Source organism: Suncus etruscus, chromosome 16, assembly GCF_024139225.1.
Source record: "Suncus etruscus isolate mSunEtr1 chromosome 16, mSunEtr1.pri.cur, whole genome shotgun sequence".
Lineage (NCBI taxonomy): Eukaryota > Metazoa > Chordata > Mammalia > Eulipotyphla > Soricidae > Suncus > Suncus etruscus.
The window spans coordinates 23,586,941-23,601,032 of record NC_064863.1 but is presented as its reverse complement, the minus strand read 5'-3'; the positions used below and the strand labels follow the sequence as shown (position 1 = coordinate 23,601,032).

Genomic DNA, 14,092 nt, shown 5'->3' with positions numbered 1-14,092 from the left:
ATGCACAGAGAGGTATTTTTACAGAAAAAACAGCAAACATTTTTAAAAATGAAGTGTGACTATTCTATTAATGTGTGTATGTGTGTGTGTGTGTGTCCTGAAGGACTTTTTATTTCTTGTGCATTCAGTAGTTTATATCATGAACGTTATAGGTATTTCCAAATTAAACGTTTAAAAAGGCTTTAAAAAGAATAATAGCCAGTGGATCTCATCTTAACATGCATTAGATCAACACAGTCATGTAATTTAATACTCTAAAGACACTAGATACTTTTGTTCCATCGTTATAACAATAGTATTTTAACAATTACAAGTCTGACTTCGAATTGTAGTTATCTCCTGGCACATAAATTCAGAACAGTGTCTGGAAAGAAATTAGCCAGTAAACGCTTCAAGAATCAATTTACCTTGTGCACAAAGGTTCTGAGTATAACAAAAACTTCAAAATATACTAAGTGTGAAAAAAAAGACAACTTCAGAGAATCAAAGTAATGGTGTCACACTGAAGTGTGGCAGAATGTACCCCAAAATAGTTCACTGAGGTATATGGATTACTTTGTGCTCATTTCAAAATCAGCAGGTGCTTAAAGGGTATGCTGACCTCCCCCCTTTCTTTCTGAAGATAGAGGGCCCAGGTAACTATATTCTCCCTAGAGCAGGAGGAAAATGTACTTTAACCAGAAAGGGGGAATGAGTGGGCACAAGATAATACAATAAAGACAGACCTAGTTAAAATAACTTTATTTAGTCCTCTTAAAACTTTTACTTATATTTTTACAGTAATCTTTCTTTGTTGAACTTTGCATAAAAGCTTATTCTTTTGGTTTAACTATCTTATGTTCTATGTCATATAAAATATGCATTAAATAAATGTGCAAGTTTATTTTCCTGTTAGTATGACTTAGGACAATACAATTCTTGGGGTCAGGAAAACATCCAATTTAGTAGAGAAAATGGTTTGCTTTTCTTACACTCTCTAAATCAAGAAATAGAATTGAAACTCAGTTCTTTCCCTCACCTCTCACTAAAGTGAACATATTGTGTGTGAATAGTATGCTTAAAATTAGAATATTAACCTGTAAATAAAACATACTTCTTGCTGAAATCAATAATTTCTTTATAAAGTATCAATTTTCCAACCATAGACTATATTAATAATGTTCATATAAATGCAATTAATATATTCTCATTCTTTTAATTCATGCTATAATATATTCAACATTTCACTCAATATATTAATGAATGTTCTTTTTAGAAGATTCAAAATTAATCTTGTTTGACCTTAATTTATAAATATCTCCATGGCTCTAAAGAGAATTTTTGAGAAAAAGAATTTTACGTTTGACATTTACTGGTGCCACAGTTGTTTTTAAAAGCAAATATTTCTGACCAGAGAGCATAAAACAAAAAGAAACTATTATTAAATTTTACTTAGGGCTTCATATAATTGTTAAATTTTATAATTGAATAACATTTTGCTTGTTTTATTTTTGTTACATAATTTGGAGAGATATTATAGTCTTCTGTAGTCTCAAGTACCAGACTCTGAGAAGAGCAGATATGTCGTTTTAACCATCTACTGTGGGACACAGAACACAAACAGGAATGTTCGTTCTGCATATTAAGTGATTAATGAACCTTGGATTTGTTTTGACTGATTTGTTATTGAGCTTTTTGGCTGAGATAGTTTGTCAGCATGAACATTGTACACAATGTTTTATACAGAAATTAAATCATCCTAGGAGTTTGCCAAAGGCTTATATAACATTCAGGCAGTATTGAAAATTAAACATACCTCAATAATATATATGCTGATAGGATCCCAATCAATTGGCAAAGAAATGTGCATATTGATCACATTAAACTAATGGTGATCCATTTTGGTTCAATGCGAGTGCAGCAATAAAAGATATTTATGATACACATATGAACTATTTTGAATGGTGTCTCAGTAAAGAAGAAAAGTTATGAATTCTTTATAAAATAAAAACACATTATCATTTGTTAACAACCAAAGGGCCTGCCTTTATTTGCTTTCCTATATCTGGAACACATAGGATTATGAATTCAGGTGTTGCTTTGAGTTCACAAAATTGGACATTTTCTATAGTTTCCATTATATCTAAATATGTCCATATATATAATTAAAAGTAATGCATAATTACTTTAGGAAAATTTTAAAAAGCATACAAAATTAAGAAAAAAAATTACTGTCATACTTTTAAAGTAAAAATTCCCATAAACTATTAATTGGATTCTAAGTTATTTTATATAATTATAATGTTGTGTAATTATAATATAAATATATAACGTTATATAATTATAGTTATTTATACTTATATAAGTTATTTTATATCATTAGAATTAGTACATATGTGTGCATGTATGATATGCATTTAATTTTGTTTTTCTCTTTTTTTTTGTTTTGTGTTGTTGGGTTTTTTTTTGGTTTTTTTTTTTGGCCACACCTGTGGCCCTCAGAGGTTACTCCTGGCTCTGCACTCAGAAATCACTCCTGGTAGGGTTGGAAGACCAGGATACTGGGGATCAAACCTCAGTTGGTCACATGCGAAAACCATCTTATTTACTGTGCTATCAATTTGGCCTCTTTTTTTCCATTTTTATCGCTTGCATTTTTGGTTCACTTTAAAAATTTCTTACATTTATTTTTCTTTTCTCTTTTTATTTAATTTTGGGGCAACCATTGTAGTGGTCAGATATCACTTCTTGCTTGACTTTGGGAACAATCTGCAGTGCAGGAGACTGAAGTTGGGTAGACTCTATACATGATTAGTGACTTACTGTTTATACTATAGGTCCTGCTCCTATCCTAGATTTCTTATTTCTTATTAAGTAGTTTTGTTCTAACAAAAAACATACTCTATTGCTTTACTAATCAAGTTTTTGGTACATATCACGTCCTATGATTAATAGTAATAACTGCACATTTTCTACCTAAAGTGACTGTAGATTTTTTTTTTTGTGTGTGGTTTTTGGGTCACACCCGGCAGTGCTCAGGGGTTACTCCTGGCTCCATGCTCAGAAATTGCTCCTGGCAGGCACGGGGGACCATATGGGACGCCGGGATTCGAACGGCTGACCTTCTGCATGAAAGGCAAACGCTTTACCTCCATGCTATCTTTCCAGCCCCATGTGACTGTAGATTTTTATAATAAAAGGATACACATTGAATTGAGACTGATTTTGCTTTTATTCTAGGATTAGCATTTTTATATATACATTCACCAATTCTTAACATTTTTTACCCTAACTTTCTTCTATGAAGCAAATGTATAATGATCACATATTGAATATGGAAGGCTAGACTGATGTGGCAAAAAATAAAACAAAAATCTCGATATTTTGTAGATTTCATTTTACATAAAATTTGATTCAACTCACCTTTATTTTATTTATTTATGTTTTTGGCCACACACCTAGAAATGCTTACACCTGTCTCAAACTTCAAGAATCATTCCTGGCAGGCTTGGAGAAGAGTAATTCGGGATTCCAAGGTTTGAACCTGTTTCATCTGTACACAAGGCAAGCACCCTATCCACTGTATTATTGCTCTGGATCTTCCACTTTATTTTCGTTATCATTATTTTGTAGTGGATTCCCAGTATGTCACTCATTTGGGAATGTTTCTTTCATGAATAGTCTATTTTGTAATTCTATAACTTCTCAGATGGCAGAGAAAGCACATAGAAATTATATGTTTTATGGCCACGGCAAGAAGTGACATGAATCACTTTCTTGCTACATTTTACCGGCTGAAATGCAAATCACATTGTTTCTAACCAATTTCTTATAAAGCTTCATAGATTTCCTGTTTTCCCAGAAAAGAACAAACAAACAAATAGGAGATATGGCTAAAGTATAGGAAAGTTATGTATCAGACTGTATATATGTTATATTGGAAGGTAGAGTATAGATTAGTTGCTAAGAAAGCTAATATTTAAAAATAATATAAATATATAAAAGTTTGTCCTGTATATAGTTCTTGAAGGACATTGTAAAAACATAAGAGTGAAAATTTTCAGTTGTCAAATACCAATATATGGAAAATTTTAAAGATAACAATGTGTACATGGATCAGAAATGATAATAGGGAGGAATACATTGAAGAGATACTGGCTATTAAACATTATATCTGAGTATAGTTAAGACAGTTTGTGATATTCTGCATCTTTTAAGAGATACATTTAATTTTGATCTACTTTAAATGTACTTACTTTCTGAATGGGAAAATTTTTTATCATAAATAAGTTTCTTTTAATCGGTTATCTCTGAAAAATGAGAACAATGGATTCTTCAGGAACAAATAAATGGCCATATACCACTGATATACCACAATATACATCTGATTCTATAAAGGATCTTTTATAAACAATCTAGTTCCAAAATAAGATAACATAGAGTTTAAAGTTTTTAAAACAAAACAAAACAAAAAATCAAACACTTTCTTGAGTCTACTTAAAATAAAAAAAAAATCCAAATTAACACTGACCAAATAAATATTATTTTGTGTCTTTATAAGTAAAATAGATAAAGTTGTTAAATACATAATATATTGCTTGGCATTTAACTTGTTTTCCAAAAGTTTTATTTAATTTATCTCTCTTGTATACTGATAATGATAGCAAAATCAAAGAATCATTGCCTTATATGTGCAAATATGTTATCTGGTGCATAGCAGATGCTAACAGAACTTCAATATTCAGAAGATTATTTTTGGACTAATCACTTTTTTTTAGGGGGCAGGCATATAACTCATATTGATCAAATTCAAAGACAGGAAAAATGGTCCGAAGAAGTTCTTTCAAATACAAACGCAATTGTATGCACTTCCATACCTCTTCTTATAAAACGCTAGTGCAATGCCAGTTACTCTTAATATCACAACATTGCTTAGGCTTTTACCGCATTGACAAGAATCTGTTCAAACACTTTTTACATGCACCATTCTGCATAGATGCAATAGTGAATATTTTTTATTATTCTGGGGGTCAAGTTTTTAATCATCTGATCTCACTAAATCATCTCGATTCTTGATACATCAAAGTGATATTGAATTATCAAATTATTTTTCTTGATAGTCATATATGGAAATGATAGAAAAAATTGCCATTTACCTTATTAAGTTGCTTTCAATATTGTACATCTCTACTTAATAGCATTATTCTCCAACTAAATGTAGTTTCTTCTAAGTGTCACTATGGCTAATATGTACTGAGTGTTTCTTCAGTGCTATTTCCCTGTGCCCTCATCTTTGTCAGATTACTCTTTCTTTTTTTAAAAAAAATAGCTAGGGTTATCTGACTGCATTTGACAGGTTGGAGTCAGGTGAAGAATTTCAAATGAATTCTCAGACAGAAGGTCAGCCCATGAAGTGTCTTGCTAGGAAAGCTGGTGACATAAACCTGCAGGATATGAATGAAAGCAATCTTGAAGCACTGAGCCAGCAGATGCCACCTAATCAATTACAATGACTTTTGGTATGACCTCTGTGTAAAGAAGTTTACATTTGTGTCATCATCATCGTTATGGTCCAATGTATATTGAAACACCTGGTAACCATTTTACTAAAGATTCTGAAAGAAACATGAGAGTGAAATGGGGAGAACTTTGAGAACTTAACACAAAACATATAAACTTACATGTTAAAGATTAAAATTCTTAATGGGATTATTTTTTAAATCACTTGATTTTTGTTTGGAGAAATTGATATAGTTTTAAGATATTGGTAGTGATTATTGTCTGGAGAAATATAAGATAGTTTGAGAAAGAAGTCAGCTATTAAAGGCATTAATTTTTGTGTTATTAATACAATACTAAGTTTAAAATTAATAAAAGTTTTAACATATGTATTTGCTGTTTATTATTGTAATATTTCCAAGTAACCATCAACCATAGAATCTTAGTTGTATGTACCAATATATATTTTTGTTCTACTTCATTTAACAAGCTATGAAGGTTTGGTTATCTCCGTTGGAAAAAGCAGCTCTAGATTGGTTCCTTTCATGTAATAATATTTGATTTTTCCAGATGGAGTTGGACACTTTTAAGGAAACATTTCTTACTACAGCTAGGTAATTTTTATTCACCAGGCAATGGAAGGTTCTGAGAAAGAGTATAATAACAGAAGTTGTCTTATGACTTAGGAAATAAAACACTTTATTATTTATTATTATATAATAGTATAATTATATGTTATAATGTAGCACATTATACTACTCTTTAACTTTAAAGTAACTCATAATTGTTTATATGCAAGTGGTAGAAACATACAATCTACATTTATTTATTTAATTATGTATTATTTGAGGGCAACAACTGGAGATGTTCAGGAGTTACTCCTAGATATGCATCAAGGTATTACACTTGAATCATGTTTGGGGTAGTTTATGGGATGCAGAAAATGGAATCTGGGTCACTACATGCTATACTATCTTTTCAGACCAACATATATTCTACTTAGTAATGGAGATATTTCCAAGGATATAATGCTTAGAATATGTTTATAGAGTAAATGTGAAAAATGCTACCAGTATTTATAAAAATGACATCCCTATTAAAACCCACTTAATGAGAAGAATCCAATATCTAGTAATTTTCAATATTCAATATTTTTCATATATATATGTATATATATATATATGTTTGGTTGTTTGTTTATGGGTATCCAGAGACACAGAGGATTTACTTTTGGCTTTGTGCTCTTGACTAGGGGGATCATATAGGATGCTGGAGAGCAAATCTGTATCCATCCTTGGTCAGCTACATGCAAGGCAAACACCCTACTGCTGTGCTACTGCTCCAGCCCCTCTAAAAATATATTCTAATATAGGGGCTGAAGCAGTGGCACAAGCGGTAGGGTGTTTGCCTTGCATGCTCTTACCTAGGATGGACAACAGTTCAATCCCATATAGTCCCCCAAGCCAGGAGTGATTTCTGAGCACATAGCCAGGACTAACCTCTGAGCATCACCGGGTGTGGCCCAAAACAAAAACAAAAATAAAAAGAAAGAAAAAATATTCTGATATACTACTCAAGGTGTCATAAATAGTGCTACAATGGATAAAAATATGCATAGAATAAAGTAATGTATTTATATTTGGATTTAAATACCTATAACATAAATAAATGGGTTCCTATCATTAAAAAATACAACTGTGCAAAGAAGAAAGCCAAAAGTGTGTTTGGAAGAAATTACAATTAAAAAGCAATATATACTGAAAAGAGAGAAAAACTTCCCAGAAGCCACAAAGTAAAGTATGTAGCAGAAGGGAAAAGCAAAACTGAAAATAGAAAGTAAAGCAAAATACATTAAAATATGTCCTTTCCTCATATCTCTCTCAGAAAATAACAATGATCGTTATTTATTTTGAATAAAAAATAACTGGTTATAAATATCGTTAATATTTTAGATGCAAGCTCATTTGGTTTACTTTTTTCTATTAAATATAGGTCTTAGAAATCTCAGCAGAAAGCTCTCACAAAAAAGAATTATGTTGACATGACTGAAAGCCCTCGGAAATTTTCCCATACTTCCTTTGAAACGACTGTGGTGATCAAATATATCAGTCACTTTGAGAATTTCCAATGGCACATGGGTGATTTAGGAAACCTCAGATCTCCTATTCAGGTAATGTTTTGGAGAATTTAAAGGAGGTATTTAACGCCCAAAGATTCCTCAGGTATTCTATAGTTGAACTATTTCTCACAAATTCTGATAAGCACTGGGTAGAGAGAATCGTATTGCTTGTTGGTGCTATTTGGATTCTGGTTCCTCTGATATAACGATTCATATGATACTGTTCAAATTCTGTAACTTGAGAATTTTCTGTTTATCAATAATTGATATGTTTTGAAATTCTTGAGCCTTGATCATTTTGTATCTACTTAGATATTACCAAAACATGTTGAAAAACGAGATTTTTGAAATATGCGTTCTTACTAGAGCAATCATCCCCTTTTTTAAAGTTTTGACTTTGATAGTTATCTTTTGATACAATACTTAGAATCTTCTTGATAACGTTTAGAAAAGTATTATTAAAATTTGCTTGAGGAGGGAACTCAGGCCACTGTCAGTCACCACTTTTAGCACCTGGGGAAGCGGGTGGCCTGTGTCAGGGACCTGGAGGGAACTCAGGCCACGGTTGATTGTCACACTCAGCAAGTGTGACACCTGGGGAACCGGGTGCCCAGTGTTTTTGTCAGGTACTAGGAGGGAGCTGAGACTTGGACTTGCGTGGGGATGTGGACAGCCTGCTCGTCTAGCAGGTACTGGGAAGGGGAGCTGAAGCAGGCATTCGGACACCATACTCAGCACTTGGGGACTGCAGCTTCTCACAGAAAACCAGAGGGAGGAGACCTGAGGGAAGGGCCAAACCTCAGTGACCTCAGCCATCATAACTGCCTAGGGATGCACTCTAGAGTAGGGACTCAGCCACATACCCCAGGTGATAAAGGAGGGCTGAGAACAGGAGCAGATCACTCTGAATCACCAAATGCAAAGGAATATAAGGAAACCAAGGAAGACAGTAGCAGCCGAGAATATGGAGAGAAATCCGAGCATGTTTCCAAGTCCGTCAAAATGCATAGGTCCAATAGATCAAGACATAAAGTGGCATTGAATGCCATGACAATAGAAATCAAGGAATTACTTGCCAAGAAATCCATAGATGAATAGGTCAATCATCTCAAAGATGAACTTCTACAGCAAATGAGAGATTCCATACAAATAGAATTAAAAGAAATATAAATAGCAGAATTACTCAGTTGAAAAATGACAAAGAAGTCAATAAGGAAAAAAGAGGTAAAGCATTGGAAGTAAATGTTAGTTATTTAATGAAAAAGACAAATAAATAGTCTATAAATAGTAGGAATACCAGAAGGAGAGGAAAGAGAACTTTCTCACCCTCTGGAATGAGGCTTTGGTGCAAATTCAAGAGACAAAAGGAGTCCCTAATAAAATTAGCCCTAATAAACCAATACCAAGACATATAGTAAGGTAAATGGAAAAAAAAACAAAGAGAAATATAAATTCCTTAAAGCAATAAGGGAGAAAAAAAACCTCAAGTACAAAGGAAGGAACATAAGAATCAAACCAGATCTCCCATTTGAAATAATTCAAGTGAGAAGATGGTGGAATGACATATTCAAATTACTAAAAACAGAAACTTCCAACCTAGAGTCCACTATCTGGCAAAACTCTTATTTATGTAGGAGGGAGAACTAAAAACATTTTCTGACAAGAAAGAACTGACACTATTTTCACTAACCAAAACAACTCTAAATGAACTACTGAAAGGTATATTACACAACCCAAACCCCTGATTGTAACAACAACAACTCTACTCAATACAATAGCATAACAAACCACTCTGTCAATAATCTCCTTAAATGTCAATGGCCTAAATTTCCCCATTAAAAGACACAGAATAGAAGGCTGGATCAAAAAACAAAAACCAGATATCTGCTGCTTCCAAGAAACACACTTAACAGAACAGGATAGACACAGGCTTAAAATAAAAGCATGGAAATCAATCATTCAAGCCCATGGAAAAAATTAGAAAAGCTGGGATGGCCATTCTTATATCAGGTCAAATTGCATTCAACCTCAAGAAAGGGATCAGAGACCAAGAGGGTTACTGATCAGGGGAACATTAGATCAAGAAGTACTAACTCTAATCAATATTTATGTACTGAATATATAGTCAAGAAAATATGTATGGCATTTGCTCACAAACCTAGAGAAACATATGGAAAGTATTGTGACAGTAGTAGGATATTTTAATACACCACTATCACCACAAGACAACAAAGATGCCTTAGGATATAAATCTAACTTACACAAAGTCACAAATATAAGGATTAGTAGAGGCACCATATTAGATCATTATGCAACAGAGATCAAAATTGACTGTAAAGAGAAACTGTGGAGAAACATCCAACACCTGGAGATTAAGCAATATGCTACTCAACAACAGTTGAATCAAAGAGGAAATCAAGAAAGACATAAAAAGATTCCCTGAGACTAATGACAATGAAGATACAAATTATCAGGTCCAGGTGGTTTTACAGGTGAATTCTATCAAACATTCCAAGAAGAATTACAACCACTGATTCTCAGGCTCTTCCAAAACTTCAAAAAAACAGGAATCCTTCCTAACTACTTTACGAGGCAAATATCACAATCATTCCCAAGGATGGCAAAGACACCACCAAGAAAGAAAACTACTGATCAATCTCATTAAGGATTATAGATGTAAAAAATCTCAACAAAATCTTAGCATACCAAATCCAACAATACATAAAAAGATTATAAAGTATGACCAAGTGGGTTTCATCCCAGGGATGCAAGGATGGTTCAACATATGCAAATCAATCAACATCATACATCACATCAACAAGAGGATAAACAAAAACACCATGAACATATCAATAAATGCAGAGAAGTCCTTCAACAAATTCCAACACCCATTCATGCTGAAAACACTCAGCAAAATAGGGTTGGAAGGAATTTTCCACAAGATAGTTAAAGCTATATACAAAAGCCTACAGTCAACATTATCCTTAATGGTGAAAAACTAATAACATTTCCGCTAAGATCAGGATCTAGGCAAGGCTGCCCATTTTCTCCACTCTTCTTCAATAGTTTTAGAAGTACTAGCAATAGCTATCAGAAAAGAAAAGGGAATCCTAGTAATCCAGATAACGAAAGAGAAAGTTAAACTATCTCTTCTTTTAGATAATATGATGATATACATAAAAAATCTTAAAGTGTCCACAGTAAAACTCCTAGAAACAATTAACCAATACAATGAAGTGGCCAGCTACAAAGTCAATACACAAAAGAGAGTAGTGTTCCTCTGTACAAATAATGAAGTAGAGGAGAAAGAGATGAAGGAGCATTTTTTCATGTGTCTTTTGGCCATGTGTATTTCTTCTTTGTCAAAGTGTCTGTTCATTTCTTCTCCCCATTTTTTGATGGGGTTAGATGTTTTTTTCTTGTAAAGTTCTGTCAGTGCCTTGTATATTTTGGAGATTAGCCCCTTATCTGATGGGTATTGGGTGAATAGTTTCTCCCACTTAGTGGGTGGCTCTCCACATCACTAATCATCAGGGAGATGCAAATCAAAACAACAATGAGATACCACCTCACACCACAGAGAATGACACACATCACAAAGAATGAGAATAAACAGTGTTGGCGGGGATGTGGAGAGAAAGGAACTCTTATCCACTGCTGGTGGGAATGCCGTCTAGTTCAACCTTTATGAAAAGCGATATGGAGATTCCTCCAAAAACTGGAAATCGAGCTCCCAAAAGATCCAGCTATACCACTCCTAGGAATATACCCTAGGAACACAAAAATACAATACAAAAACCCCTTCCTTACACCTATATTCATTGCAGCACTATTTACCATAGCAAGACTCTGGAAACAACCAAGATGCCCTTCAACAGACGAATGGCTAAAGAAACTGTGGTACATATACACAATGTAATATTATGCAGCTGTCAGGAGAGATGAAGTCATGAAATTTTCCTATACATGGATGTACACGGAATCTATTATGCTGAGTGAAATAAGTCAGAGAGAGAGAAAAAAACGCAGAATGGTCTCACTCATCTATGGGTTTTAAGAAAAATGAAAGACACCCTTGTAACAATAATTTTCAGACACAAAAGAGAAAAGAGCTGGAAGTTCCAGCTCACCTCAGGAAGCTCACCACAAAGAGTGATGAGTTTAGTTACAGAAATAACTACATTTTGAACTGTCCTAATAACGAGAATGTATGAGGAAAATGGAGAGCCTGTCTAGAGTACAGGCGGGGGTCGGGTGGGGAGGAGGGAGACTTGGGACATTGGTGATGGGAATGTTGCACTGGTGATGGGTGGTGTTCTTTACATGACTGAAACCCAAAAACAATCATGTATGTAATCAAGGTGTTTAAATAAATTAAAAAAAGAAAGAAAAAAGAAATGAAGGAGACAATCTCATTTAAAATAGTATCCAAAAATATCAAGTAACTGAAATCAACCTTACAAGAGAAGTGAAGGACCTATACCATGAAAACATCAAAACACTTCAAAAAGAAATTGAAGAGGACCTAAAAAATAAAAGAACATCCCATGCTCATGGGTAGATAGAATCAACATCATCAAATGACTATCTTACTTAACTTCTATATAGATTCAATGTAATCCCTATACATTTTCAGACATCATTTTTAAGGACTTAGAACAATCATTTATAAAATTCATCTCGAACGACAAAAGACCCAGGCTACCCAAATACATACTGAAAAACAAGAAGCTGGTTGGCATCTCTTCGCCTATTCTGAAGCTTTACTATAAATCCATAGTGATCAAAACAGCATGGTACTGGAAAAAAGACAAACTCTCAGATCAGTGAGTAAGAACAAAATATCCAGTGACAAAACCCCAAATATACAGTGAACTAATATTTAACAAGAGAGCCAAGAAATTGAACTGGAACGAAGACAGTCTCTTCAACAAAAGGTGTTTGAAAAACTAGATAAACACCTGTAAGAAATTAAAAATTGATCCATACCTCACACGTTACAGAAAAGTCAACTCAAAATGGATTAAAGACCTTGAAATCAGACTTGAGTCTATAAAGTTTATTGAGGGAAAAATAGCTATAATAATCCAAGACATATATATCAAAATAGTCTTTGAGGATAGAATGCCAATGGCAAGAACTGTAGCATCAAACCTAAATAAATGGGACTACATCAAACAAAAAATTTTCTGCATGGTGAAAGAGACCTGCTTAATATTAATACTAAGAGAATGGGAATGGGAAAAATGTTTGTACTCAACACATCAGATAAAGGGATAATATCTAGGATATATAAAGCACTCAGGAAGGTGAGCTCCAAAATATCAATAAATCCGTAGAAAAATGGGGAGAAGAAATGAATAGACATTTCTCCGAGGAAGACCAAAAGATGTCCAACAGACACATAAAAACATGCTCAATCTCACTCATTATTAGGGAAATCCAAATCAAGACAACAATGAGGTATCACCTTACACAGTGAGATGGCTCACATCAAAAATAACAGGAACAATTTCTGTTGGTGGGGATGTGGTAAGAAAGAAAATCTCATTCACTGCTGGTGTGAATGCTGTCTTGTCCAAATCCTATGGATAGCAGTGTGGAGAGTGCTCAGTCAACTCAGAATTGAGCTGCCATATGACTCAGAAATTGCTTTCCTGGGTATCTATCCCCAAGTCGAAAGCACATTCATTCTAAAGTATGTGTGCAATTCTCTATTTATCGCAGCACTCAGTAGCCAAGATTTGAAACCAACCTCGATGCCCAACAACAGATGAGTGGATCACGAAGAGGCAGTATTTATACACAATAGAATACTACATAGCAGTTAGAAATGATACAATCATGGATTTTGCAGCAACATGAATGGATCTACAAAATACTATGTTAAATAAAGTATGCCAGAAGATGAAGGATAAATACAGAATTATAGCACTTTTCTGAGCTAGTTAGAATATACATCATATATACATGTAATACTTCAAGAACAAATACAGTGGTCTAATAGTGTAGAAACTCCAAGCACTGTAGTTGTCAGTATTAACTGGAGAGTAGTGTTCAAACAATTGGAAGAGGAACAACACAAAGCCTCGAGTCTCTTTATATCATAAAGAAACCAGCAACAATGGAAACAATGATTTAGAATGAACAGGTATATAATCAGCCTTTTACTACAAAGGCATGTAATAATGTCTTAAGGACCTATACACAGATACAGGTGAAGAATATGATTAAAGCCAGAGACTCCAGCAGCAGGATTTCCTACAAATGTGTTTTATTGATTTAATATTACTAGGTATAAAATAACCTCTTAGCTTCTCCATCCACAGGGGATCTTGGATATAAAGGGTGAAAATCCTAATTTGACACCTCAGTGCTCAGTCATACTAGATACCATATTCAGTTTGCATTATGAAAATATCTTGATAAAACACTCTATTTTACCCTTTTTCTCTGGTTTATGTCCTTTATTAGGAACTGAAGAATATGATCACT

The 14,092-nt window shown here is 33.6% G+C and overlaps 1 pseudogene; it reads left to right on the top strand.

Annotated features, from left to right (window-relative positions):
- Nucleotides 1-5,492, top strand: part of LOC126032581 (ubiquitin-conjugating enzyme E2 C-like) — a 68,276-nt pseudogene extending 62,784 nt beyond the window's left edge.
- The last annotated feature ends 8,600 nt before the right edge of the window (nucleotides 5,493-14,092 follow it).